This window comes from Crocodylus siamensis, chromosome 1 (genome assembly GCF_052110815.1).
Source record: "Crocodylus siamensis isolate JL-2025a chromosome 1, ASM5211081v1, whole genome shotgun sequence".
NCBI lineage: Eukaryota > Metazoa > Chordata > Crocodylia > Crocodylidae > Crocodylus > Crocodylus siamensis.
In genome coordinates this window covers 425,864,510-425,891,582 of record NC_143395.1, presented here as the reverse complement: position 1 = coordinate 425,891,582, position 27,073 = coordinate 425,864,510, and the positions used below count along the sequence as shown (strand labels likewise).

Here is a 27,073-nt window from a genome sequence, read left to right as displayed (position 1 = left end):
GGCGTGCTGAAGGGGAGGTTTGGAGGCACGCCTAGCCCTTAAGGCGGGGCGCATATAGATACCCCATTTAGGTGTAGGGGCCGGAACATCAGTACCGTCGACTGGGGAACAGAGGCAGCCTCCCATACAACTTATCGGTCATCAAAGTCGTGGCGGGCGAGATTCTGAGGGTGCTAAGTTCACCCTAACGTGATGGTAGGGGGTGCTAGGGAGTTCACGGCCGCCCCTAGGCCCCACTCCCTCACACATGCCATGGGTGCTTGTGGGACTGACTGTCTGTGTCTTGGGGCGTGGGAGACACGACTGCCGGCCTGGCTGCTAAGCTGCTGTGTTACCACTTAGCAACCCATCAGGATTCACTCCAGGACCAACTCAATACACAGCAGCTAGCTAATGTAGCCAGCTAATTACCATCAATTAACACCTACGAAAGCAAACTAAGGAAAGGAAATAGTCAATGCAGACAATCAACTGCTCCAAGATGGACACAGTCAGCACCCAGGTCATGAGGTTTGCCTGTCAGCAGCTAGGGGTGCAGGGCCCCAGAACCCCCCTGCACTGATCTCCTCCAGAGCTGGCAGTCATCATGGCCACCCCAGGGGCCACCATCCCTGCAGCTTTCACCCCACTGCGTCTTAACCCACAGTGTCACCCAGGTCATGAGTTTTGCTTGTCCACAGCGTGAGGTGCAGTTCCCCACAAACCCCTGCACCGAGCTCCTTGACAGCTGGCAGGCTTCATGGCCACCCCAGGGGCCACCACCCCTGCAGTTTTGACCCCCTTGTGTTATAACACATGGACATGACAGGAGTTTTGCTTTCAAGAATTTGGGGTACAGGTCCCCCCAGACCTCTACACCAATCTTCCGGAAACTTGGCAGGCTTCAGGCGCTCCGCAGAGGCTACCAGCCCTGCAAGTTGAATCCAAGTCAGACAAAAAGCAACAAACATGATACCCTATGGCCAGATGGCTGAGGCGGCTCCGAAGCTTCGGCGCCACTTCGGCCGGATCCAAGCTGGAGCTCGGTCTGGAGCTCTCGATCAGATCACCGCCATGGGAAGTGGCTGGCTCCAAAGCTGGATCGGATCGTGGCTGCCTCGCACAAGCCTACTGCTCAGTGACTTGGCGCAGCAGCGGGCAGCCAGTGAGCGATGCGTCAAGACACCGCTCCCAGCGGGACACAGTCTGAAGTGCTAACAGCTGAAGAAATAGCAGCTGAGGGTGTGAACGGTGACAGCACTTTAGGCTCGTTACCGGCTTCACAGAGCTCTGCTTGTCCTGCCTCCGTGGAGCCGGCCTGAGGGTGCGCGGCCCCTGCTAGCGCTGCCAGGACCCCAGGGGACGGCAAAATCAGTCCAGTCCTATGCCAAGGGCAGGCTCAGCCAATGCGGTAGAGGAGGCACTGGGTGCAGGTCATACTGCAAAAGAGACATCCCGGAGCCAGTCCCTCTGGAGGCTGCACTGGAAGTCACCCACAAGCTTCTTGAACTGAACTAGGCTGTTAAGGCCTACAACATGGTCCCCTACAGCCCCTGCACTGGCTGGGAGTTGAACCCAGGTCTCCTGCATGGGAGGCAGGAATTCTACCCTTGAACCACCAATGCACTGGAGACACCAGCAAATCTATCCAAGTCCTGACAAAGCCAGCAGAAAGGGGACCCTTCCCTCCACTGGGATTCAGTCCAAGGACAAACAAGCCCAAGGTTTTGGGGGATCTTCACGCTCGTGATCCAAAGCTGATCAAGCATCACCGGCCAGCACTGAAACAAACAGCCCGCAGTAGAACAAACAGGAAAACACTACAACCACGGGGAAGTGATTGCGCTACCCTTGCGTGGGTTTCTTCCTTTGCCCTGGCTGCCACAAGGACCCCCAATCCCTTTCTGAGCTCCTGCTTTCCATGCGACTCCCTCCGTCCCTGTGATGGGTGCTGCGGGGATCCTGCAGTGACTACGAGCATCTGGGATGTGGGTGCCCCAGGGTCTGGATGGACATAGCAGAGACCCCCTTGGGCCTGTCTGCTGCCTGTGCCGCAGGCCGGGCACTTGGCTGCTCCTCTTCCTTTTCCTGTGGTGATTCATTCTTGCAGGAGTCCTTCCCTGGCCCCAGGGCAAGAGGAGGGAGGTGAGCATGGAGCGAAGGAGAGCGAGCCCAGAGCGGAACAGCCTTCACGGGGAGTTTGCCTCCTCTCGGCACCTCCCCGCAGGCCGCAGGAGGAGAGCGTGAGTTCCCAGCTCCAAGGGCCCGGGGCTTCCTTCCACCTTTGTTACAGCACACTTGTCACACAATCAGTGCTGCACGCTCGTGCAGCCATGGCATATCAGTGGCACAAAAATGCTTGTGTGTCACCGGCTCGTCAGAGTTGGGAGAGTTGATCCAGCCAGGCGCAGCATGTCAGGACGGGGTGCTGAGCCAGCCCATAGTTGTGGAGGGGTGGGGGAGGGCAATTAATCCTATGTGACCCAGACGTTTGCACTTCAAGCCCACTGCTGGGGATGCCAGGCAGGATGGGCGGACTGGCGGGATCCCATGGGGCCTGGCTGTGGAGCCAGCAGGCAGCCCAGGCTCAGGCGAGGGGATGTGGTGGGGCCATGGCAGGTGGGAGCAGCATCTGGCTGCTGATGCTCAGTGTTGCTGCCAGTGGGGCAGGGGGAAACTGAGTCTGTGGCTGTCCCAGTGCCACTGTGCGCCCGGCGTGGCGGGACTGGCTGCATGTGCCACGGCTTGGATTGCTCCCATCTGTGGGCTGGAAACCATCGTGCTGTGGGCCAGTTCCAGGACATTGGCTGTATTTTGCACACCCATGCAAATGTGGGGAAGTGCAAAGGAGTGGAAAGCTCAGGAGAGAGCCAAGTCACCTCTTTGCAAGAGCTGTCCATGCAAAAGAGACTCACCTGAGGCCCTGCCGAGACTCGAACTCGGATTACTGGATTCAGAGCCCAGGGTGCTGGCCGTTACACCACAGGACCAACCCAGGGGGCTCTTTTGGGCTGCGTGGAGAAGCCTTGCCGCAGGTCCCCTGCCCAGGGCAGCCAGTCCCCAAGACTCCCTGGGTGTCTGCGGGCAAGAGCTCCTCGGGCTGGTGAGGCAGTCCGACCCACGTCCACTCCTCCAACTGGGCCAGGCTTCAGACAGAGTCCTCTAGCCATCCGCGGAAGGGGAGGAAAGGGGACGTGCGCAGCTCCTTCCTTGCCCTCCCACAGTCATAGAATCCGAGAAGCCGGGTCGAAGGGACCTTGTAGCTCTTCAAGCCCGACCCCCTGCCAGGGCAGGAGAAAAAAAACTGGGCTCAAATGACTCCAGCCAGGTAGGCATCAAGCCTCCTCTTCAAGGCCCCCAGGGTAGGAGCCAGCACCACTTCCCTTGGAAGTTGGGTCCAGCTCCTAACCGTGAAGTCGTTCTTGCGGATGTCTCATCTAAACCTCCTGTGGAACAACTTGTGGCCGTTATTCCTTGTTATGCACGGGTGCGCTCGGGGAAACAAGGTCTCTCCCAAACCCTTCTGGTCCCCCCTCGTGAGTTTATAGGCAGTCACCAGGTCCCCCCTCAGCCTTCTCTTGCGGAGGCTGAACAGGTTCAGGTCCCGCAGTCTCTCATTGCAGGGTCTGCCCTGCTGTCCCTGGATCATGCGAGTGGCCTGCTCTGCACCCTCTCCACGCTGTCCACATCCCTCCTGAAGTGGGACGCCCAGAACTGGATCCAGTACTCCAGCTGCGGCCTGACCAGTGTCGCACAGAGCGGGAGGATCACCTCCCGGGATCGACTTGAGACGCACCTGTGGATGCACGACAAGGTCCGGTTAGCCCTGCCAACTGTGACCTCGCATTGTCGGCCCATGTTCCTCTTGGAGTCAATAATGACCCCACGATCCCTTTCTGCCTCTCTGCTCTCAAGAAGGGAGTTTCCCATCTTAGAAGTGAGCTGCTGGTTCCTACTGCCCATGTGCAGCACCCTGCACTTGTCAGTATTGAAACGCATCCGTCCTGTTTTGGCTAGCCCACCCCTGTAACCTATGCAAGTCTTGCTGCAGTCTTTCCCTCCCTACTAGCGTGCTCACCTCACCCCAAATTTTGGTATCATCAGCGAAGTTAAACAGGTTGCTTCTCACCCCGTCGTCCAAATCGCTGATAAAGAGATTGAAGAGTGCGGGCCCGAGGACCGAGCCCTGGGGGACTCCGCTGCCCACTTCCCCCCAGGTCGGATATGACCCGTCCACCACCGCCCTCTGAGTGCAAAAGACTACATCCACGGCAACACCTGCATCCAAGGCCTTTGTGACCTGATCATCACGAGGGCTGTGCAAGGCTTTGGAACCTGCTTGAGATGCAGAGAAATTGTGGAGGCTGTGGTGTCTGAAGCCGCATGTCTGGGGCGAAGCGCTGGCTTCATTAAGCTTCCCAAAGCAGTTTGGAAAAGCTTTGGAGCTGCCCCTGAGATCTGGCCATAAGGTAAAATGGGGAAATAATACCATATCTGTAACTTTGGCTTTTTTGTCTGATTTGGATGAAATTTGCAGGTGTGTCAGAATCTTCAGCGACCATGAAGCCTGCCACGTTTCAAGAAGATTGGTGCAGGGGGTTGGGGGCAACTGCACCCCAAATAGTAGAAAGCAAAACTCATGTCGTGTCTAGGTGTTACAACATGGGGAGGGAGGTGAAAACAGCAGGGCTGGTAGCTGCTGCTGAGGCCACAAAGCCTGCCAAGTTTCAAGGAGACAGGTGCAGGGGTTTGGGGGAAATCCTACCCCATATTCTTGAAAGCAAAACTCATCTTATGTCTACGTGATACAGCAGAGGGTGGGGCGGGGGGCGGGATGAGACGTGTAGGGGTGGTGGCCCCTCATGAGGCCACAAAGCAGGCCAAGTTTCAAGATCAGTGCAGGGGTATGGGGGGAACTGCACCTCAAGCTGTGGACAAGCAAGACTCGTGACATGGGTGACACTGTGTGTTAGGGTGCAGCAGAGTGAAAGGTGCAGGGAGGGTGGTCCCTGCGGTAGCCATGACGCCTGCCAGCTGTTGAGGAGAGGGGTGCAGGGGTTCTGGCTCCGCACCCCTAGCTGCTGACAGGCAAAACTCATGCTGTCACGGAGTCACGTAAGTGCCCCGTGACTGAGTATGATTGGCAGAGCTGCCAATCATCCAGGCAGCTCAGGTGCCAGTTGCCAGGGCGACCAGGCGGGTGACGGGGCCAGAAGCGGGCAGGGCCAGGCCTTTATAAACAGCTTCGGCCGGAGCCTGCCTCACGGTTCCCTTCTGGCTGCCGCAGGAGCAGGAGCTGTGTGGCTGAGCTGAGTGGCCCGAGTTAGTGGTCGCAGCCGTGCCACACTAACTGGCTGCGATGATGCGGGGAAGAAGATGGCCCTGAAGGGAGGTAGGACTGAGAGCCCTGGCAGGGCTTGGAGTTATGGTTAGGCGTACGGAGCCTCTGTGTTTATGTTGCAGCCAGATGGCTTGAGCTTAAGTTCCAGTTTGCACCGGAGGACCGGGTGAGGCTGTAGGGGAGCGAGGCGGCCTCACGGGGGCTCCCCAGCAGCTTGGGGGTTCCCGGTGCCCAGTAGGGCCACAGTGCCAGCGGGGCACTATTGTCAGTGCCAGAGAGGCACCGTATTGCGCCAGGGAGGCGCGGTGTGCGGGGTTGCAGACCCCAGCCCATAAGGGCGGTGTTTTGCCCAGTGGGGCAACCGGACCCAGAGAAGGGTCAAGGGCACAGGCACGGCGGCGATCGCCTGTGCCCCCTAGCGCGAGGCGCTAGGCGTCGGCCCTGGAGAGGGCAAGGCCCCGGAGCGGGGCAGAGACAGAGCGCGAGGCGCGCGGCGTCGGCCCTGGAGAGGGCAAGGCCCCAGAGTGGGGCAGAGAAAGGGCGCAAGGCGCGCGGCGTCGGCCCTAGGGAGGGCAAGGCCCCAGAGCGGGGCAGAACAGGCGAGGTAGCGAGCCAGACCCAAGGGCGCCGGGATTAGGGCGGCGATAGCGAGCCGGCCCAAGGGCGCCGGGATTAGGGCGGCAGTAACGCTCTAGACCCAGGGGGAGCCAGCGATTAGCTGGACGCCGGAGAGAACCCGGCCCAGGGGGCGCCGGTATTAGGCGGCGCTAGCGAGCCGGACCCAGGGGGCGCCAGCGATTAGCTGGCCGCCAGCGAGACAGGCCCAGGGCGCAGGGAGCGGGCTTGAGATAGGAGCCCGACCCAAGGGGGCGCCAGGTGGGCGAGGAGCCCGGGGTGCCCGAGAGAGAGAACAAGGGCATCCGAGGGGCGAGGGACTATACAAACGTCCCCCAGAACAGCTGCGAGGCTTGGGGCGTGCTGAAGGGGAGGTTTGGAGGCACGCCTAGCCCTTAAGGCGGGGCGCATATAGATACCCCATTTAGGTGTAGGGGCCGGAACATCAGTACCGTCGACTGGGGAACAGAGGCAGCCTCCCATACAACTTATCGGTCATCAAAGTCGTGGCGGGCGAGATTCTGAGGGTGCTAAGTTCACCCTAACGTGATGGTAGGGGGTGCTAGGGAGTTCACGGCCGCCCCTAGGCCCCACTCCCTCACACATGCCATGGGTGCTTGTGGGACTGACTGTCTGTGTCTTGGGGCGTGGGAGACACGACTGCCGGCCTGGCTGCTAAGCTGCTGTGTTACCACTTAGCAACCCATCAGGATTCACTCCAGGACCAACTCAATACACAGCAGCTAGCTAATGTAGCCAGCTAATTACCATCAATTAACACCTACGAAAGCAAACTAAGGAAAGGAAATAGTCAATGCAGACAATCAACTGCTCCAAGATGGACACAGTCAGCACCCAGGTCATGAGGTTTGCCTGTCAGCAGCTAGGGGTGCAGGGCCCCAGAACCCCCCTGCACTGATCTCCTCCAGAGCTGGCAGTCATCATGGCCACCCCAGGGGCCACCATCCCTGCAGCTTTCACCCCACTGCGTCTTAACCCACAGTGTCACCCAGGTCATGAGTTTTGCTTGTCCACAGCGTGAGGTGCAGTTCCCCACAAACCCCTGCACCGAGCTCCTTGACAGCTGGCAGGCTTCATGGCCACCCCAGGGGCCACCACCCCTGCAGTTTTGACCCCCTTGTGTTATAACACATGGACATGACAGGAGTTTTGCTTTCAAGAATTTGGGGTACAGGTCCCCCCAGACCTCTACACCAATCTTCCGGAAACTTGGCAGGCTTCAGGCGCTCCGCAGAGGCTACCAGCCCTGCAAGTTGAATCCAAGTCAGACAAAAAGCAACAAACATGATACCCTATGGCCAGATGGCTGAGGCGGCTCCGAAGCTTCGGCGCCACTTCGGCCGGATCCAAGCTGGAGCTCGGTCTGGAGCTCTCGATCAGATCACCGCCATGGGAAGTGGCTGGCTCCAAAGCTGGATCGGATCGTGGCTGCCTCGCACAAGCCTACTGCTCAGTGACTTGGCGCAGCAGCGGGCAGCCAGTGAGCGATGCGTCAAGACACCGCTCCCAGCGGGACACAGTCTGAAGTGCTAACAGCTGAAGAAATAGCAGCTGAGGGTGTGAACGGTGACAGCACTTTAGGCTCGTTACCGGCTTCACAGAGCTCTGCTTGTCCTGCCTCCGTGGAGCCGGCCTGAGGGTGCGCGGCCCCTGCTAGCGCTGCCAGGACCCCAGGGGACGGCAAAATCAGTCCAGTCCTATGCCAAGGGCAGGCTCAGCCAATGCGGTAGAGGAGGCACTGGGTGCAGGTCATACTGCAAAAGAGACATCCCGGAGCCAGTCCCTCTGGAGGCTGCACTGGAAGTCACCCACAAGCTTCTTGAACTGAACTAGGCTGTTAAGGCCTACAACATGGTCCCCTACAGCCCCTGCACTGGCTGGGAGTTGAACCCAGGTCTCCTGCATGGGAGGCAGGAATTCTACCCTTGAACCACCAATGCACTGGAGACACCAGCAAATCTATCCAAGTCCTGACAAAGCAAGCAGAAAGGGGACCCTTCCCTCCACTGGGATTCAGTCCAAGGACAAACAAGCCCAAGGTTTTGGGGGATCTTCACGCTCGTGATCCAAAGCTGATCAAGCATCACCGGCCAGCACTGAAACAAACAGCCCGCAGTAGAACAAACAGGAAAACACTACAACCACGGGGAAGTGACTGCGCTACCCTTGCGTGGGTTTCTTCCTTTGCCCTGGCTGCCACAAGGACCCCCAATCCCTTTCTGAGCTCCTGCTTTCCATGCGACTCCCTCCGTCCCTGTGATGGGTGCTGCGGGGATCCTGCAGTGACTACGAGCATCTGGGATGTGGGTGCCCCAGGGTCTGGATGGACATAGCAGAGACCCCCTTGGGCCTGTCTGCTGCCTGTGCCGCAGGCCGGGCACTTGGCTGCTCCTCTTCCTTTTCCTGTGGTGATTCATTCTTGCAGGAGTCCTTCCCTGGCCCCAGGGCAAGAGGAGGGAGGTGAGCATGGAGCGAAGGAGAGCGAGCCCAGAGCGGAACAGCCTTCAGGGGGAGTTTGCCTCCTCTCGGCACCTCCCCGCAGGCCGCAGGAGGAGAGCGTGAGTTCCCAGCTCCAAGGGCCCGGGGCTTCCTTCCACCTTTGTTACAGCACACTTGTCACACAATCAGTGCTGCACGCTCGTGCAGCCATGGCATATCAGTGGCACAAAAATGCTTGTGTGTCACCGGCTCGTCAGAGTTGGGAGAGTTGATCCAGCCAGGCGCAGCATGTCAGGACGGGGTGCTGAGCCAGCCCATAGTTGTGGAGGGGTGGGGGAGGGCAATTAATCCTATGTGACCCAGACGTTTGCACTTCAAGCCCACTGCTGGGGATGCCAGGCAGGATGGGCGGACTGGCGGGATCCCATGGGGCCTGGCTGTGGAGCCAGCAGGCAGCCCAGGCTCAGGCGAGGGGATGTGGTGGGGCCATGGCAGGTGGGAGCAGCATCTGGCTGCTGATGCTCAGTGTTGCTGCCAGTGGGGCAGGGGGAAACTGAGTCTGTGGCTGTCCCAGTGCCACTGTGCGCCCGGCGTGGCGGGACTGGCTGCATGTGCCACGGCTTGGATTGCTCCCATCTGTGGGCTGGAAACCATCGTGCTGTGGGCCAGTTCCAGGACATTGGCTGTATTTTGCACACCCATGCAAATGTGGGGAAGAGCAAAGGAGTGGAAAGCTCAGGAGAGAGCCAAGTCACCTCTTTGCAAGAGCTGTCCATGCAAAAGAGACTCACCTGAGGCCCTGCCGAGACTCGAACTCGGATTACTGGATTCAGAGCCCAGGGTGCTGGCCGTTACACCACAGGACCAACCCAGGGGGCTCTTTTGGGCTGTGTGGAGAAGCCTTGCCGGAGGTCCCCTGCCCAGGGCAGCCAGTCCCCAAGACTCCCTGGGTGTCTGTGGGGAAGAGCTCCTCGGGCTGGTGAGGCAGTCCAAACTAAATCCACAGACTTGGGGGACACCAGTTGACTATGTCATGTTTTCTCACATACAAAACATACCTTTACTGCAAATCAGGGCATGTGTGTTAAGAGGGAAGTAGCTTTTCTGTCCAGCATAGAAGATGCTGGCTTGATTCCTGCTTCCCAGTGCAATAGATGTGATATTTCTATTCTGATAGTTAAAGGTGTCCATTGACTTTCTGACTCATTACTCTTCAGTTCTTTGGTGTTAACAATCATCTCTCCATTGTAATGTTCTTCACGTTCCACTCATCAAGGTAATATTTCTGTGGGTGATTTAGCTGGTTGGTGGTTGCTTCTGGTCTTTCTCTTGATATTTCATAGCCCTGAAGACTCTTAAGCTGTTCTCAAAGGTATAGCAGCACCCCTGGAGACCCTGGACCAGCAGAAGCTAGGTTTTCTGGTTTAGTGAAGCCAGAAATGGAGGGTGAGTGCACAGAAGATTGGCTCTCTTTGTGGTCATATGACTGGAATTTTTTTTTCTTCATCCTACATTTCAAAAAGAAGGGGAGCATTATATGATGGAACATGTCATAGGTGGGAGAGTATGGTAATCCATAATCCAGTAAATCCTGCCCATGGCATCAGGACGTGCAGGCAGCAGCCATCCCTGACACTGGGTAAAGGGTTTTTTGAACATTGTCTGAATCCATTGGCGGGTGGAAAGATCAGCTTTTCCTTCATGTATTTTGCTCGTGTCATGAATGGGGAGCTGGCCCTAGAGAAGCCAATGAGACTGAAGCCATCCTATGGTATTCTGGAGAACCCCAGATTTTCATGCTTGGACCTTATTTTCATATGTATATTTAGTTGTTTTGCAGTGCACTCCCATGTGCAGTTGTATCATGATGTCATGTGCGCTCCCATAGCCCTCCACAACTGCCTGATCCCATGCAATTATTTGCTAGAAAACATGAAGGAGACGTCAAAGCAGCACATGCGTGGGGGAAGCAGAGACCAGGTCTGCCAGTAAGTGCGGCACAGAGAAGGCGGGAGGTTTCGGAATGAGAAAGGTAGCTGTGACCAAGACACCTCCATCCCCAGGGCTGACTGTGAAACTCAAACTGATTTGGGGCCTACTCACGAAAGTTAAAATACAAAATACCGGTCCTCATAGCATAGTGAAAGGGGAGGTAAGTTCATGGACAGGCCAGCTGAGAAGAAATATTGAGATATTGCTTCCAGCTTTTCTTACTATCTTCGTGATAACTTTAAGCAGGCTCCAAGGTGCTTGTACACATGACAGGAGTTAAATCCCCTAAATTGAAATAGTGGGTTTTTGATTGTGCAGCAGGCTAACCTTTTTCAGGGCTTGGAAACAGCTCAAATATTCGACTGAGCTTCGATCTCGAGTCCACGTTTGGGGTCCCAGTTACAGACGCCTTTGTCAGGAACCTTATCGACCGCCCGAATGATGAACATTTTGTCATTGATAACTGCGGATGGCCCCAAGAAGTGGTGTAAATGCCAGTAAATTCTGGGCACATCTACACAACACCTTATGGCAGGGCTGGGCAAAATGTGGCCCGGGGGCTGAATGCTGCCCACCAGGACTTTCTATCTGGCACACGAGCCCCCACCCCAAGATTAAGAAAATTAATATGTGGTCCCTATTTTCAAGAAGGGGAGGAAGGAAGAGCCTGGCAACTACAGGCCAGTCAGCCTCGCTTCTATCCTGGGAAAGGTCTTTGAAAAAATGATCAAGGGCCACATTTGTGAGAGCCCTGTAGGGGAAATGATGTTGAGGGGTAGCCAGCACGGGTTCGTGCCAGGCCGATCCTGCCCGACCAATCTGGTCTCTTTCTATGACCAGGTAACAAAGAGCTTAGATGGGGAGGAGGAAGTCGATGTCGTCTTCTTGGACTTCCCGAAGGCCTCTGACACAGTGTTCCCCCCCAATTCTGGTAGGCAAGGTGAGGGACTGCAGCATGGACGAATGCACGGTCACACGGATGACAAACTGGCTCCAGGGGCGCACCCAGAGGGTGGTGGTGGATGGGTCGATGTCAACCTGGGGGGTTGTGGGCAGCAGAGTCCCCCAGGGCTCGGTCCTTGGGCCCGGTGCTGTTCAACATCTTCATTAGCGACCTGGACGAGGGTGTGGCGAGCACCCTGTTCAAGTTCACTGATGACACCAAGCTGGCGGGGAAAGTGAATACACCAGCAGGCAGGGACCATATCCAGGCAGACCTGGATAGGTTGGAGAAGTGGGCGGATCTGAACAGGATGCGGTTCAACAAGGACAAGTGCAGGGTGCTGCACCTGGGGAGAGGGAACCAGCATTATCGTTATAGGTTAGGGGCTGCCCCTCTCGGCAGCACAGAGGCAGAGAGGGATCTTGGAGTCAGGATTGACTCCAGGATGAATATGAGTCGCCAATGCGATGAAGCAATAGGCAGAGCCAACCGCACCCTGTCTTGCATCAACAGGGGCATCACTAACAGGTCCTGAGAAGTCTTGCTCCCCCTCTATGCAGTGCTGGTCAGGCCGTGGCTGGAGTCCTGTGTCCAGTCCTGGGCGCCGCACTTCAAGAGGGACGTGGGGAACCTGGAGAGGGTCCAGAGGAGGCCACTCATATGGTCGGGGGCCTCCATGGCCAGCCCTATGAAGAGAGGCTGAGGGACTCGAATCTCTTCAGTCTCTGCAAGAGGAGACCGAGGGGGGAACTTGTGGCTGCTACAACCTTCTCAGGGGCCAGCAGCAGGGACTCGGGGAACGTCTGTTTCACCAGGGCTCCCCTTGGAGTCACCAGGAACAATGGCCACAAGCTGAGCGGGGATAGGTTTAGGTTAGATATTAGGAAGAACTACTTCACGGTAAGGGTGGCCAGAGCCTGGAATAGGCTTCCCAGAGAGGTGGTGCTCTCACCTTCCCTGGAAATCTTCAAGAGGAGACTGGATAGGCACCTGGCTGGGGTCTTATGACCCCTGCCACCCCCAGTGCTCCTTCCTGCCCATGGCAGGGGGTCGGGCTAGATGATCTGTCTAGGTCCCTTCCCACTCAGTGATTCTGTGACTCTCTGAATGTTTATCTGCCCCTGGCTGCCTGTCATGCAGCGCTCGATGGCTTGTGAAAACTCAGTAAGCAGTGCTCCACCCGAAATAATTGCCTATCCCTGCCTTACGGTGACATAGCAATGCGGTACATCACCATACGGTGTACTACAGGGGCTTAGCAATCACATAGGTCTACGTGAGATTGGCAGCTATGTCACCATAGCGGCACGCTCTCCTGATGTCGTGGCAAAGTCTAATGGTGCACCAGCTCAATCACATTTCACCTCAAGAGAAGTGGAAATGAGCCTGGATCAGGAACCATCCCTGATCAAGTGCAAACCGGTGGGGGCAGAAACCTCATCCCAAGTGCGGGGAAGCAGAACATGGAGGAGGTGCTACGCGTCTCTAAAACTGAGTCATTGTCTGAGCTGGGTAAGTTATATGATGTCCCTTGGAGTGAGTCGTGTGCCGTGCCAGCAGCGTGCGCCGTCTATGCAAGATATACCAGGTAACATGACTGCTCGCCATGCAGCCCTCAGGCTAATAGAAACGTTCTCTTGAATTCCATTAATAAGCAAAGCCACCGGAGACAGACGCTCTCCTCGAACAAGAAGGGTGTTTCCAACCTTGTGGCACATCGTTGCCCTTCTTTGCTCCTCCATCCATCTGGTGTTACACTGACAAGCTAATCTCAATAGTACTCTGCTTTGCTGTGTGTAGACCTAACAGATCCCAGCCAGCGGCGTGGCACGGCATGTACATCTAAAATCGGTAAGCATTATAACAAAGTTCTTTCATGAAAAAACCAGACGCAAGGAATAGGCGGAACATTTTATTACATAACATTGACAAGTGTACAATGGGGCCCTTATCTGAGGGCTCAGGGCAGCCACGAGGAGGTGGAAGGTAGGACTGAAGCAAGGACCAGAGGGGCACAGGACTCAGAAAAGGCCTTAGAAATGATGTTTGCACAGTTTTTGTTACAATGTGCACATTGGGGTTTTTTATGGGGGAACATTTCCGTGATATAAAAACCCATCTCTCCACTGCAGCAATTAATATTGAGATGAATTACAGCAGTCTGTGTGTTTCCAACATTAATATATATCAGCTGGTGTTTTTTCTTTAAAAATGTTTTTCTACTGTTTTTCTTAAGCATATTTTTCTTTAAACAAAGCATTTTTTTTCTGGAAAATGAAATATAATTGCACATCCATAGAATATAATGTGCCTTCCTTCTATATTTTCAGGTTGAACACTGAAGGCTGTCTTACAGGAGCTCTTGCAGGAGCGCTCCTAAGAGAGGTTTGTTTGCCCATTCTGCTGCTGATAAGACTGATGGGCCCTACAAGCTCCTAAAGGATCTAGGGCAAGGGGGCACGCAGGGCTGAGGGAGAAGCGTGCCTCCTTAAAGGGGCAGAGTGTGACATCCAGTGTTATTGTTGTTGTTATGTTATAGCCCAGGGGCTGGTATTTAAGTTGCTAGTTGCAACTGGTGGACTGGACTGAGGCTACTGGGGAGAAGGAGGCCTCATAAGGGCACAACACCGCAAAGAGCCCCAGTACCGCAGAGAGCACGTAGACAGGGCTGGAGACAGCCCGGCGCCAGAAAGGGTGCACAGACAGGGCCAGAGAGAGTCCAGCACCAGATAAAGTGTGCAGACAGGGCCAGAGAGGGCCCAGGGCCTAAGAAGGCACACAGACAGATCCAGAAAGGGTGCACAGACAAGGCCGGAGAGAGCCCAGGCCCAGAGAGGGCGCACAGGCAGGACTGGAAAGGGTGTGAAAGCAGGCATCAAGGGCCCAGTAATGGCAGGAGGCCAAATTAGACTAAGGCCTCAGGAGGACTAGTTTGACTACCACCTTTGAGACATGGGGCATGGTAAAGGGCCAGTTTTGGAGCCACACATCTAGCCCATAAAGCTCAGGGTGTCTCAAGAGGAACACACTTTGAGTAAGCCCCAGCAAGGGATCCATGGGCAGCAGGATCTACTGGCGGGGAGCAGAAACATAACCACATAAACTCTTGGGCAGCCAACCATCTTATTACTGCAACAAACAAGATGTGGCAGATGAGACTAGAAGGTGCCCACAGGGTGAAGCTGGCACAGTCATGGAGCCCTAGGGAAACCACAGCAATCCCTGTGGACCCCACATCGTTCCAATGAGAAAGACACCAGTACATTAGGGCTGAGCAAAATTTCATCGGTGGTTTCATTTTGACACTATTTCGACAAATTCCAGGGTTGAAACAGCAAAATTGAAATGAAAGGACTTCAAAACAGCCTAGAAGCAAAACAAAGCTAGCCAAAATGTTTTGACGATACTGCTGGGGATGGGAAGACAGTCCAGCTGGGCGGACTGCCCACCCCTGGAGCAAGATTGGGCTGGGACAGGGAGTCAGCGCAGCAGGGCTGACTTCCCATCCCCAGTGCTAGATATGGCTGGGGACATGGAGTCAGCCCAGGTGGGCTGATTCCCCGCCCCCCCGCCTGCTGTACTGCTGACTACCCACCCCCAGCCCGATCTAGTGTCAGGGATGGGGAGTCAGCCCACTTGGGCTGACTCCCAGCCCCACGTCCTACCTAGTGTGGGGATTTGGAATCAGCCCAACTGGGCTGACTTCCTTCCTGCCCCTGCACTAGCACTGACTCCCCTCCCAATGCCCACTCTAGTGTCAGGGATGGGAAGTCAGCCCAGCTGGGCTGACTCCACACCACATGCCCTACCTGCTGATGGGATGGAGAGTCAGCTCTGTTGGCTGAGCTCCACCCCCCCCCCCGCACTAGCACTGCCTCCCTGTCCCCCGCCCCCTCTAGTGCCGGGGGTGGGGAGTCAGCCTGACTGGCCTGACTCCCTGCCCCCGGCCAGATCTAGCACCAGGGATGGGAAGTCAGCCCAACTGAGCTGACTCCACATCCACAGCCGGATCATGCACCAGGGATGGGAAGTCAGCCCAGCTGGACTTACTTCCCACCCCCAGCAGTATGGTTGAAACTTTTCTCCTTTCAAAATGTTTCAACTAGTCCTTTTGTTTGGAGGCTGTTTTGAAGCCTTTGTTTCATTTTGATTTTGCTGTTTTCACCTCAAAATCAGTAACAACAGAGTTGAAATGAAATGCCCCATGAAATTTCACAGAGCCCTAGTGTTTAGTGTGTGCAGAGGAGATCTAACACTTTAATGGAGGAAACTTCCCAAGGGCCTGCAGGGAGAGACCTGGAGCTGCTAAACTGCTTGTACCATGTCTCCATGAAGATTAAAACAGGCATCCAATCTTTCCCAGGACAGAATTTCATTGGAGGCATCAACATACAAAGTTCAAAAACTGTAGTACCTGAGACTTTGTATGAGTTTCTTCGACTGCTATGCTCTGGACATGACTGATATGAAGACTGCAAGAGTGATTAGCATCGCACACGAGCACGGTCTGTTGCCCAGGACACTCTGTTCTTGGCTACAAATGGACAAAAAGATACTCCCAAGTATCTTGGACTTGGATTGACAATCTTTCAAGCACTGAGGTCTAAACAGCTTGTGCAGCTTTTGCGTGTAGCAGGCCACTCTGTGAGCTATGACAGTCATCCATGCCAGTACTATGTTAGCGCACGGTGTACTGGCAAGGTATACAGCAAAGAGAAACACAATCGTGCCAATGAATTTCAGACATGATCAGATTGCAGGCTACATCAGATATGCTAATGATAATGTAGACATTTCTGAGGAGACATTTGATGGGAAGGGGACCTTCCATGCATTTCAAACAGCTGCTTTCTGCAGAAGTGTTGTCGGTGAAGAAATACTGGATCTGAATGTGGAATATCAACTGTCCTATGTCTTGATATTCCTTGTGACTTCCAATTCATTTTGAAGCAAACATTATCAAGAATAAGACAGAAGCATCATTTCAAGAACCGATCCAAATTGAATGGTATAAGGGAACACATTCAATGAGCACGAGAGAAAGCTTTGCGCCCGCTCAGATTTAGCTGAGTGATCTTCCCACGAGATGTCCGGGTAATTGAAGTCACCCATGACAACCAAGGTCCTGGAGCAAGCGACCTCAGTCAGTTCCCTGGTGAACTCCTGACAAAAAACTACAACTCTTGCTTCAAAAATGATACCTTTTAGTAGACCAACTGGGAAATCGCGAGATTGTCCTTTTCTGCAATTTTCCTTTGATCATAGCTGCGGTCGAGCCTGGGCTGCCTGCAGGAGCTGGCAACTCGGCAGGCTCTGCTGGAGCAGCAAGAGGTGCGTACCTGCTGCTAAGCTCCGGCGGGGCAGGGGCCTTGGTGCAGCGGGCCTTGGGGCCTTTGATCACCTTGGTCCATGCCCCTGACTGGACAGAGCAGAGAAGAAGCTGCCGAACTCAGTGCAGAGGCTATGTATCATGTGGGAGCAGGGGGATGCTGGGACAGGAAGGGAGAGGCACTCTCTAGGAGAGATTGTTGCTAAGGGACATCTCATAAAGGGTCTCTGGTTATCTAACAAGGACATGACAAATCATGTACATGACAAATCAGCTTGTCCTTATCCTACTTACCTTTTTTGTCTGTATAATGAGGATGTTTCCCTGTCTGCACTATGGGCTTTTCTTTCTTGGCCACATCATTCTCGTCTTTCATGGTTCCTGTGTCACCGCTCTTTTCAGTTTCCTTCTTCTCAATGCTGGAAGCAAGCAAAAGCTGTGACCTTTTTACTATAAAGCTAGCGTCTGAATAGAGAGCCCTGCTCCTGCTGCAGGGTGCTAACCATCTCGTCACACCGCTACGACAGAGCTCCTTGAACGACTGTTGTGGATGGCACCTTTTAGGCTGACTAGTTCAGCAGGCAGGAGCTTTTTGTGCACAGCACCTTGTTTCATCAGATGTTATGCTGCAAGTCGTTGCCTGCAAAAGTTCATGCCCTCTGAGCCAGTTCATCTCCAAGGTGCTGTCTTGCCCTACTTTCTGCGTGACTTGGACTGAAATCCCTAATCACCATCCCAAAGACTGTAACTTTTAAAGGCTCATCATAAAGAAACTGAAGGAATAAGCAACTCCAAGGGTTTATGTTGGACAGTAGGAACGATACCAAGTAATGGGCAGTAACAAGAAGAAAACCAGTCTTGATGGGGTCTTTCCTGAAGTAGGAGGTAGGAAGAATTCAATCTAGCTAATTACTGCAAGTGGTTTATCTCCATCCAGGTCTGTTTGCCCTGAAAGATGCCAAAGGTCAATACTGAAGCCTGAACAGCATGTGTTTGGAGCTGGGTCATACCATACCCATGCCACGACATGACTGGACTCCCACGTATCATATCTTCTCCATACACCACACACTTCAGAAACCCCCCGTCCTTCTCTCAGTGATTCGGTTCACACTCTCAGACACTGGGAGCAGAGCTCCCTTAGCAGCCCTGTCTGCACAGGGCTTAGACCCTAATGCTAGGTGCTAACGATCTGCAGCGAAGTGGGAGCTGAGCTGAGCAAGCCAGTCAGCAAACTGGAGAGGAAGCCAGTGCTCTCACCTTGGAAAGGTCAGAGGTCTAGCCTTATGGGAAGGAGAAGGTATTTGTCCACAGGCTGATTCTCTTGGCATTGTTGAAGATGGTCTTGTTGAGTTTTGTTTCACAGGCCTCTGCAGTAACAAGAGAAAATACAGATGACTCCACAGATGTTAGCAAGCGAATAACAAACAAGGCAAACTGCCCTTCTTCTACAATAGCCACCTGCTCCTGCTGCCCAAACATCCTGGTACAAAATTCTCTCTGGATAACTGTCACAGAGCTCTCAGGTGCTCTGCGACTGAGAGCAGAAACGGCTCGGGAGAGGCCCCTAGTGGCGGGAAGGGGGAAGCGCAGCTGCCAGTCACCAGGCCTCATAGGAGCTCCACGATAGCGTGGGGTCTCCTGGAGCCGGGGGGTGGGGCGCAGCTTTGTTTGGGGGCACATTGGCCCAGCCCTGGAGCTAGGGGGGCAGCGAGGAGGGCAGTAATGAGCCTCTGAGCTAGGGGTCAGCAAGGAGCCCCAGAGCTGAAGGGGTCAGCAAGGAGCCCCGGAGCTAGGGGGGCAGCAAGAAGCCCCGCAGCTAGGGGGCAGTGAGAAGCCCTGGAGTTAGGGGCGACAAGGAGCCCTGAGAGTGAGGAGGGGTGACGAGGAGCCCTGAGAGCAAACGAAGGGCTGAGACATAATAACACGGCCTAAGATAGATCATACCAGCACCATCTGTGAGGCTTGGGCTGCGGTGTAGGGGAGGAAAAGGAGCCGCAGACAGCGCCCCCTGTCATCGGGGCGCATAAAAATGGGCAGCCTCCTGCTGAGTCTAATCATCTATTAATCACAAGTAAGACCAAGGCGTGGCAGGCGAGTAAGCAGGCGGTTGGCCCATTGCAGGAGGGTGGAGCCACACATCCAGAGGGGCTCCAAAAGTAGGACTCTTGCTACAATAACATTCAACCTTTCTGAAGTTTTGTGGCCGAGTCTGTGGGTGCCTTCCATGGCAAGACAGCATCTAACAAGAGACAACGAGCAAAACTCAGAGAAAGACATTGTCCGGGGATTCAGAAGATCCAGGCTCAGACTATGCCACAGACTTCTTTTGTGTCCTTCAGTGAGTGATGTGAGTGTGAGTGATGCTAGGTTGCACTGGAGTCTCAGAGCAACCCATTTGGCCAGTACCATTGTGATGGAGGCAGAGATATCTTTCATCATGTGGAAGGCTATTTTTTAAATAAGGAGATTGTTTCTCTTTATAAAACAGACCAAATTAACCAAATTGGGTGCATGGGGATACAAGAAAAAATAGCAGAAGGGCCCCACCTTGTTCGCACTGAGGTGAAGATGAACAAATTCAGGTACTTTGTCCCAGACGTTTGTGATTTCTGAAATGCAAGTGAAAGACATGTCCGATTCTGGACGACAAACACAGACAAAGGCACCACGTTCAGTATGAAAATGGTCCCCATATTTCTGACCAGGGACACTAGAAAACTTAGACAGAGTCACTGCACGCAGGAGAAATACAACATAGGGAGCAATGAACGTTTCTCCATAGCAGATGCTGCAACTAAGAGTTCATTTTCAGCCAGTTTGGACCCAGTTCCTTGTACAATTTGTAGTAAATGACTGAAGCCAAAAGTCAAACACCTTACAAGGAGAGGCATGTCCACTGTTTGAGAAAACATTTTACCAATTTGTAAGCAAAAAAACAAAAGAGAAAACAGGAGAGAAGTCGGATTTCTGAATCCTCTTATTGAAAATAAATCGGTTGATGGAAGATCTGAGAACAGACCCCAGTGGTCCTCTCTACCACGTCTCTCCCTTAAACTACTCAGGCATCGAGGCAGGGACCACTAGGTATCCACTACAGATGCAAGGCACGCCAAAGGGCTCGTACGCCCAATTTTACATTGACATATTCCTGCAGTGAAAGGCATGAGCCCAGGCTCTGGGGGAACGTACCATCCACACAGAGGGTCTGGAGCGTTGGATAAAAGCGCTTGCGATTTTCCTCCATCTCTTTCTCCATCTGCTCCCACATCTGGACTGGAGGATGTTCTTCCTCTGGGGTCTCCTCTCGAGCCCCTCTCTCGTGAATTTTGCTTCCCGTCGTCACTGCAAGAAACTGCAGAGACAAGCAGGGACAACAAGAAGCTGGCTCCTTCACTCCCCAAGCAGTGACAAGGGAGCAGGGGGGTGCTGGGGCAGGACAAGCAGTGCAGCCCCCGAGATCCCATTGTTGCTGAGGGATGCATCATAAAGGGGGGGGGGTGTTGCTGGCACTGGTCCAGCCTGGAGAAAGGAGTTGTGACTGTGACATCTTCAGGCAGGGGGGTATGGCAGAGCTGCCCACCCCCTAGGGAGGGATTTTCTGACTTAAGCTCTGTGAAGGTGTCTGAAAATTGGGACACCCAAATTGTGGCAACCCAAGTCACTCGTCACCGATGAAATCTTGGCTCTGAAGTTGCGCGTGGTCCCACAGCAAGCCAGCAGCAGAGCCAGGGATGCAGTCATGAGGTCCCCCTTGATCATATGAGCGGGCAGATCCATTTAGCGATCTGAAAGAAGTTGTAGGAGCAGGAAGGATGATTACCCCAGACTAACAAACAGCCCCCCCCCTCCAGTGCACACTAGCCCATTCACAATCGGGGGTCCTTTTACAGGGGCCACTTTACAACTCTCTCCCACCTTTTCACATGCCATATCTCCCTGCTTCACACTTCATTGAAGAACAGAAATTCTTCTAAAAACTTAGACTCTTACTGCACAGCAAATCAAAATCCTGCTGCTTAATGTTTGGACTAGAAATCCTCCTTCCAGTTGGCAAAAATTGTCATCTTTGCCTGGAAAGCCAACTATTCTCAGCACATAGAAGCAAGGCAGTAGAGGTGGCAAAACTTGACTTACAAAGGTCCATTTTTTTAGCTGATTCAAGTTCAGTTGTGCTTTTTGGGAAGCAGTTTAAGCACATCCCCTTTAGCTACGCATTCGCAAATGCCACGCACCGTGAACTGGTCCCGTGCATTGAGCAACCGAGTTTCAGCCTTTTTTCTCTCTTATTCTCAGCTCTTTCATGGCCTTCATTAGCACAACACAGAGGTTTCTGCCATTGTACACAACACCATTATGAGCGCCAGGAGTAATACTACCACCATGCTACCGATGCAGCGCGGATGGACCAGGGAGTCTCAGCAGAGCAGCCGTGGGACGACAGCAGACGCCGTAGCGCTGGTCTCGGGGCACAGCGAGGACAATCACTCAGACACCTGCAATTATTATGCAATGAAGGGTTTTGTCTGTCTGTCACGCTCGGGGAGCACTCTGATTGGCTACTGGAACACCCAATCAGAGGGCTCCAAGAGTGCTGCAGCCGGAGGTGGTGGTGGCCCCATGATAACAGCAGGGATGGAGCAGGGGTGGGGGCAGGGGGGCAGCCCCACCCCCCAGCCCTGCTCCCCGGAGGCGCTGAGCGCCCTGTGCTGGCCGGGATGGAGTGGACAGAGCAGGGGGGCAGTGCGACTGGCCTCTCCCCACCCCCAGCCCTGCTCCTCAGGGGCAGTGGAGAGACTTCAGGGATGGGAAGGGGTGCGGGGGGTGCAGTTGTACTCATCCCCCTTTGATTTCAGCTCCATTCACATTTTAAAACCACCTGCCAGGCCGTGGCAACAGCATTTCTTTTGGCAGCAGTGAGGGTGTCAATTAACGTAATGGCTCCTTGCGATCAACCCAATTCCTTCTAAACTCTTCACTCCACAGGTGTGTGAACAGCCCCCTCTCCTTTTAAATGGTCCTTATGTTGCACCATTGCAGTGCGCCTTCCCTCTGCAACTCTGCTATCTGCTAGTTGTTCCTCTTAACACAGGTCCTAGTCTACAGCCGTGCAGACTGTTTTTAACTCGAGCTAAATGTATCTACTCAGGTGTGGAAACAGTGCCTGAGGTGACCGTGAACTCAGGTGTGGATGTAACACTGTTGCGATCCTGAAGAAAGCTAGATTTTGGTTTCTGACACTGAGAGATGTACAGCTAATTCTACTGACAACAGGACAAAAGAAACCACAACTTTGGATTATTTTTGCCTAGTTCCTTGTGTTTGTATGAGCAATAGGTAATCTAGCAAATTAATTTGAATTCTAGTAAAGTTATATTTGTTTTTGCTTCAATCTCAATCTGAATATCTGCCCTAGCCCTCTAGCATATTAGTAATACTTCTAGTTTCTTTTTCCCTGAAGAAAAATGTGTGTAGTATGATGTGTTGTGATGCATCACGCTGTCTGCACCCTCTTCAAAGAAATCATAGAAAGAAGGACCAGAAGGGACCTGGAAGGTCATCAAACCCAGTTTTCTGCTGTGTGCAGGAGGTCACTGGGCTCAATCAAGTTCAACGAGGGGCTTGTCCAGCCGCCTCTTGAACCCCTCCAGGGATGGTGACTGCCCCAGTGCTGCTGGAAGCGTGGTCCAGGTTTGAGTTCCCCGTACAGAAAAGAAGTTTTTCCTTATGTCCAGCCGAAACCTTTCCTCAGCTGGTTTGTGTCCACTGGCCTGCGTCCTCCCAAGGGGGCTTTTCTGAGCAGTTGCTCTCCCAGATCCTGGTGGTCTCCCCCAATCTATTTGTAGGTGGCTATCAAGTCGCCCCTCAGCCTTCTTTCACTCAGGCTGAACAAACCCAGGCTGCAGTGTGGAGGGGGCACAGCAGGCACAGCCCACCCCGCCGTGCACGGGGCAGCTCCGGGATGTGACTCGTGGCACATTCGTGTCACAAACAGCGTGCCTGTGGGGCTGCGGGCACGGTGTGCGGCGACCCGGTGGCACAGTGCACTGTGCTCCAGCGGGCGCATGGCCTGGTCCGTGAGCGGGTGGTCCCAGGCAGGGGTCAGGACACGGCCGGGCAGGGCCAGCGAGGGCCAAATCCAGCCAGTTCCGTGCGGTGGGTGATGCAGCATGGGCAGGAGCAGCAGTTCCATCATGGGGCCCACACGCACATGCCCCACGCTGTGTGCACACCCTGCCCACATCCAGCATTGTGTGCGTGCACTGCCCCCCGTATCGAGTGTCATAGCCCAACCCCTGGCACGGATCTTTGAAAACTCCGGGCGCTCTGGTGTAGTGCCCGGAGACTGGAAGAAGGCCAATGTGGTGCCGATCTTCAAGAAAGGGAGGAGAGTGGATCCGGCTAACTACAGGCCCATTAGCCTGACTTCTATCCTGGGGAAGATCTTAGAAAAGTTTATTAAGGAGGCCATCCTTGAGGGACTGGCCCAGGCTAGCATCCTAAGGGACAGCCAGCACGGGTTTGTTGCGGGTAAGTCTTGCTTGACCAATCTCATTTCCTTCTATGACCAGGTGACCTATCACCTGGACAAGGGAGAAGAGATTGATGTCATATCTTGACTTCAAAAAAGCTTTTGATCTGGTATCCCATGATCCCCTCTTGGCCAAACTGGCCAGTTGTGGCCTTGGCTCCACCACGATCCGCTGGCTGGGAAACTGGCTCCGTGGTCGGACCCAGAGGGTTGTAGTTGATGGCAGTCACTCATCGTGGTGCCCTGTGACCAGTGGGGTCCCTCAAGGCTCTGTCCTGGGACCCATACTGTTCAACATCTTCATTAATGATGTGGACATTGGAGTCAGGAGTGGACTGGCCAAGTTCGCCGATGACACCAAACTTTGGGGCAAAGCATCCACGCCAGAAGATAGGCGGGTGATCCAGGCTGACCTGGACAAGCTCAGCAAATGGGCGGACGAGAACCTCATGGTATTTAACACCGATAAATGCAAGGTTCTCCACCTTGGGAGGAAAAACCTGCAGCACCCTTATAGGCTCGGCAGTGCTACGTTGGATAGCACTACAGAAGAAAGAGACTTGGGGGTCATCATTGACCACAAGATGAACATGAGCCTGCAATGCAATGCTGCAGCTAGTAAAGCGACCAAAATGCTGGCGTGCATCCATAGATGCTTCTCGAGCAAACCCCGGGACGCCATTCTCCCCTTGTACTCAGCCTTGGTGAGGCCGCAGCTGGAGTCCTGCATCCAGTTTTGGGCTCCACAATTCAAAAAGGACGTGGAGAAGCTGGAGAGAGTCCAGAGGAGAGCCACGCGCATGATCAGAGGTCAGGAAAACAGATCTTACGATGACAGGCTGAGAGCCATGGGACTCTTTAGCCTGGAAAGCGTGGGCTCAGGGGTGATCTGATGGCCACCTATAAGTTTATCAGGGGTGACCACCAGGATCTGGGGGAACGTCTGTTCACCAGAGCGCCCCAAGGGATGACGAGGTCAAACGGTCACAAACTCCTGCAAGACCGTTTCAGGCTGGACATAAGGAAGAATTTCTTTCCTGTCCGAGCCCCCAAGGTCTGGAACAGTCTGCCAGCGGAGGTGGTTCAAGCAGCTACATTGAACACCTTCAAGAGCAAATTGGATGCTTACCTTGCTGGGATCCTATGACCCCAGCTGACTTCCTGCCCTTTGGGCAGGGGGCTGGACTCGATGATCTCCCGAGGTCCCTTCCAGCCCTAATGTCTATGAAATCTATGAATCCCATGATCACATGCCCCAGACTCGAGGCACCAGTCACCCACGATCACTCGCTCAGGACCCCCCCGCAGGGTGGCGGGGCCGGCAGCTCCCACAGCAGCGTCTGTGGCAGGACGAGCGGTGTCCACGGTGTTTCTCCGCATTATAAACCCCGCGTGGTACGAGCCGGGGGCCGTAAGCCATGGGCAGCGCCATGCGGGGACAGGCGGGGGCTAGGAGCCCAGGCAGCGCTGCACTGAGGCTGGCTCTGCGCACAGGGTTTGGACCAGGGTTTGTGTCCTGTACCGGTGCACATCCAAAGTGCTTTTGAACGGAGGCAGGAGTGGAGCTGCAGTCTGGTCCCGCTGCTGCCGGGGCTGGGGCCTCTGTGGGAGCAAGGCAGGAAAACCCACGCACAAGTGCTCCCCACACAGACCAGGCCAGAGACCCCAGGGGTTTGGGCTCCAGCCCCCTGCTCTCCCCCAGCAGAGCCAGGAGAGACCCCAGGCACCTGGGCCCAGCCCCCATCTGTCTTCCTCCCAAAGCCCCGAAGTTGCCTGGGCAGTCGGTGCCACTTGGGCACTGGGCGCCCACCTGCAGCATCTCCGTGTCCCCGTCCTGCCCGCGCAGCTCCGTCCTGCACCGCCTGGGTCCCTGCTGCAGTGCAGGGGGGATAAAGGGGGCTGCCGCCCCCACTGCCCCAGATCCCAGCCTCCCACCAGGTCACCCCTCAGCCTGCGCTTTTCCGGGCTGAAGAGTCCCCTGGCTCTCAGCCTCTGATCATAAGGCCTGTTCTCCTGCCCTCTGATCATGCGTGTGGCTCTCCTCTGCATGCTCTCAAGCTTCTCTACATCCTTCCTGAATAGCGGAGCCCAAAACTGGATGAAGTATTCCAGATGCAGCGTCACCAAGGCCATCGGACCCAAGCCATTGGACTGTGATGTAGCCGAGGCCACAGTTGGCCAATTTTTCCATGAGATGAACATGGGACACCAGATCGAAAGCTTTTTTAAAATCCAGGTATATGACGTCAATCTCCTCTCCCTTGTCCGGGTGAAATGTCACGTGGTCGTAGAAGGAGGTGGCATTGATCAGGCAAGATGTACCCGCAACAAGCCTGTGCTGACTATCCCTCAGGATGTTGCCATCAGCCGGCTTGTCAAGAAAGGTGTCTTTGATGATTTTTTCCAAGATCTTCCCCAGATAGAGGTCCGACTGATGGGTCTGTAGTTCCCCAGATCTACTTTCCTCCCTTTCTTGAAGATAGGCACCACATTGGCCTTCTTCCAGTCTTCAGGCACTGCACCACAGCACCAGGAGCTCTCGAAGATCTGTGCCAGGGGCTGGGCTATCATGCTCACCAGCCCTTTATGTACCCTTGGGTGTAAACTGTCTGGGCCGGCCGACTTGAAGTGAACAGAGGTTGTGGTTTAGGTGTCGGAGACTGCAATGACCAGAAGATGACCATTGCCAGCTGCAAGAAGCTCCCACTGCTGCCCCATGAGCCCAGTTTGGTAGGTTTGTTTCTCAGCCCCTCGTCAGACCTGCGCCACCAGGCACCAGCTCCCCACCCCTTCTCTTCACCCCGGTCTCCGTAACAGACTCTTTGCTAACCAAGCCCCACAACTTAGAATGATATCCCTGTGGTTGGTCTCTATGTCCTCTCCAGAGCTGTGAAACGGGAACAGAGCAGGGCCCAGAATCTCTCTGTGATTTCCCAGCCCCTTCTCTTCCCAGAGGATTCACCGCAACCCAGGGGGTGGTGTTCACCCTTGGGAACAGGAGCTGGTCACACTCGAGGCATTGCACCCATGGACTGCTGTGCTTTCATCCAATGTGGACATTCGGGAAGAAATGTTCAGCTTCTGAGATCCTGCCTTGCATCTGAAGGGTGATGGTAGGGGAACGGCCATTGCCTCCCACCCCCTATCCCTCCTGTGTGAAATTCTTATTCAACATTAAAGTGACCCAGATTAAACTTTGGGAGCAAGTTAATCTTGAGCACAGGGAAGCCACTTTCCCTGCGAAGAAAATGATCCACACATGGGGTTTCATGCAATTTGACAGATTTGTTCTGCACTCGTGATGACAGCTCCACAGGACTGATTGTCTCAGTTATCCCTGCATGGGCAAGCCATGGCTGCTGTTCATGTCCACCCCTCCCATCCCCCAGGGCAACACTGAGCAGGGGACGCAGCAGGGCCGGCCTTCCTGCCCCTTGTTTAGGGCGCTCTGGCCTGCTCCAGGTGCAGGAGGGGGATCCCCGGGGACTCCTGCCCAGCTCCCCCCTGCCTCTGACCAAGCAACACAGGCCTGACAGGGACTGGCAAAAACCTCCCTCCTCACCCACACTGATGGGACATGTCTCTTCTCAGGTCCCTGCTGCTATTCTGTCTGTGCCTCCTCGCAGGGGGTGTCTACATGAGACGCTTTACTGCGCAGGAGACTACTGCAGATTAGTTTACTGCACCTTTGTTTTACTACCTGTAAAGACACACAGTGGATTTCCCGTGCAGCGGGTGCCTGCACGTGAGGTGCTGCATCACTGTAGTGAAAAGCGACGGGGATGTAGCTTCAGTGGGAACAGCCCATGTGCCACCAGGACTGCGCGGTACCCGTGGTTACCGCACAGGCACTTAGGACTTGCTAAAACAGGTACTGGGGGT

The 27,073-nt window shown here is 54.5% G+C and overlaps 1 long non-coding RNA gene and 2 other non-coding genes across 3 annotated transcripts; 1 reads left to right on the top strand and 2 right to left on the bottom strand.

Moving 5' to 3' along the window:
• Positions 1 to 1,533: 1,533 nt before the first annotated feature.
• On the bottom strand, positions 1,534 to 1,604 carry TRNAG-CCC (transfer RNA glycine (anticodon CCC)). Its single transcript has one exon. It is a non-coding gene; the product is annotated as a tRNA-Gly (tRNA).
• Positions 1,605 to 7,231: 5,627 nt separating this feature from the next.
• On the top strand, positions 7,232 to 21,080 carry LOC149875769 (uncharacterized). Its single transcript, XR_016439760.1, has 3 exons — positions 7,232 to 8,514; positions 13,661 to 13,715; positions 20,956 to 21,080. It is a non-coding gene; the product is annotated as an uncharacterized LOC149875769 (long non-coding RNA).
• Positions 7,826 to 7,896, bottom strand: TRNAG-CCC (transfer RNA glycine (anticodon CCC)). The gene has a single exon. It is a non-coding gene; the product is annotated as a tRNA-Gly (tRNA).
• Positions 21,081 to 27,073: the final 5,993 nt, after the last annotated feature.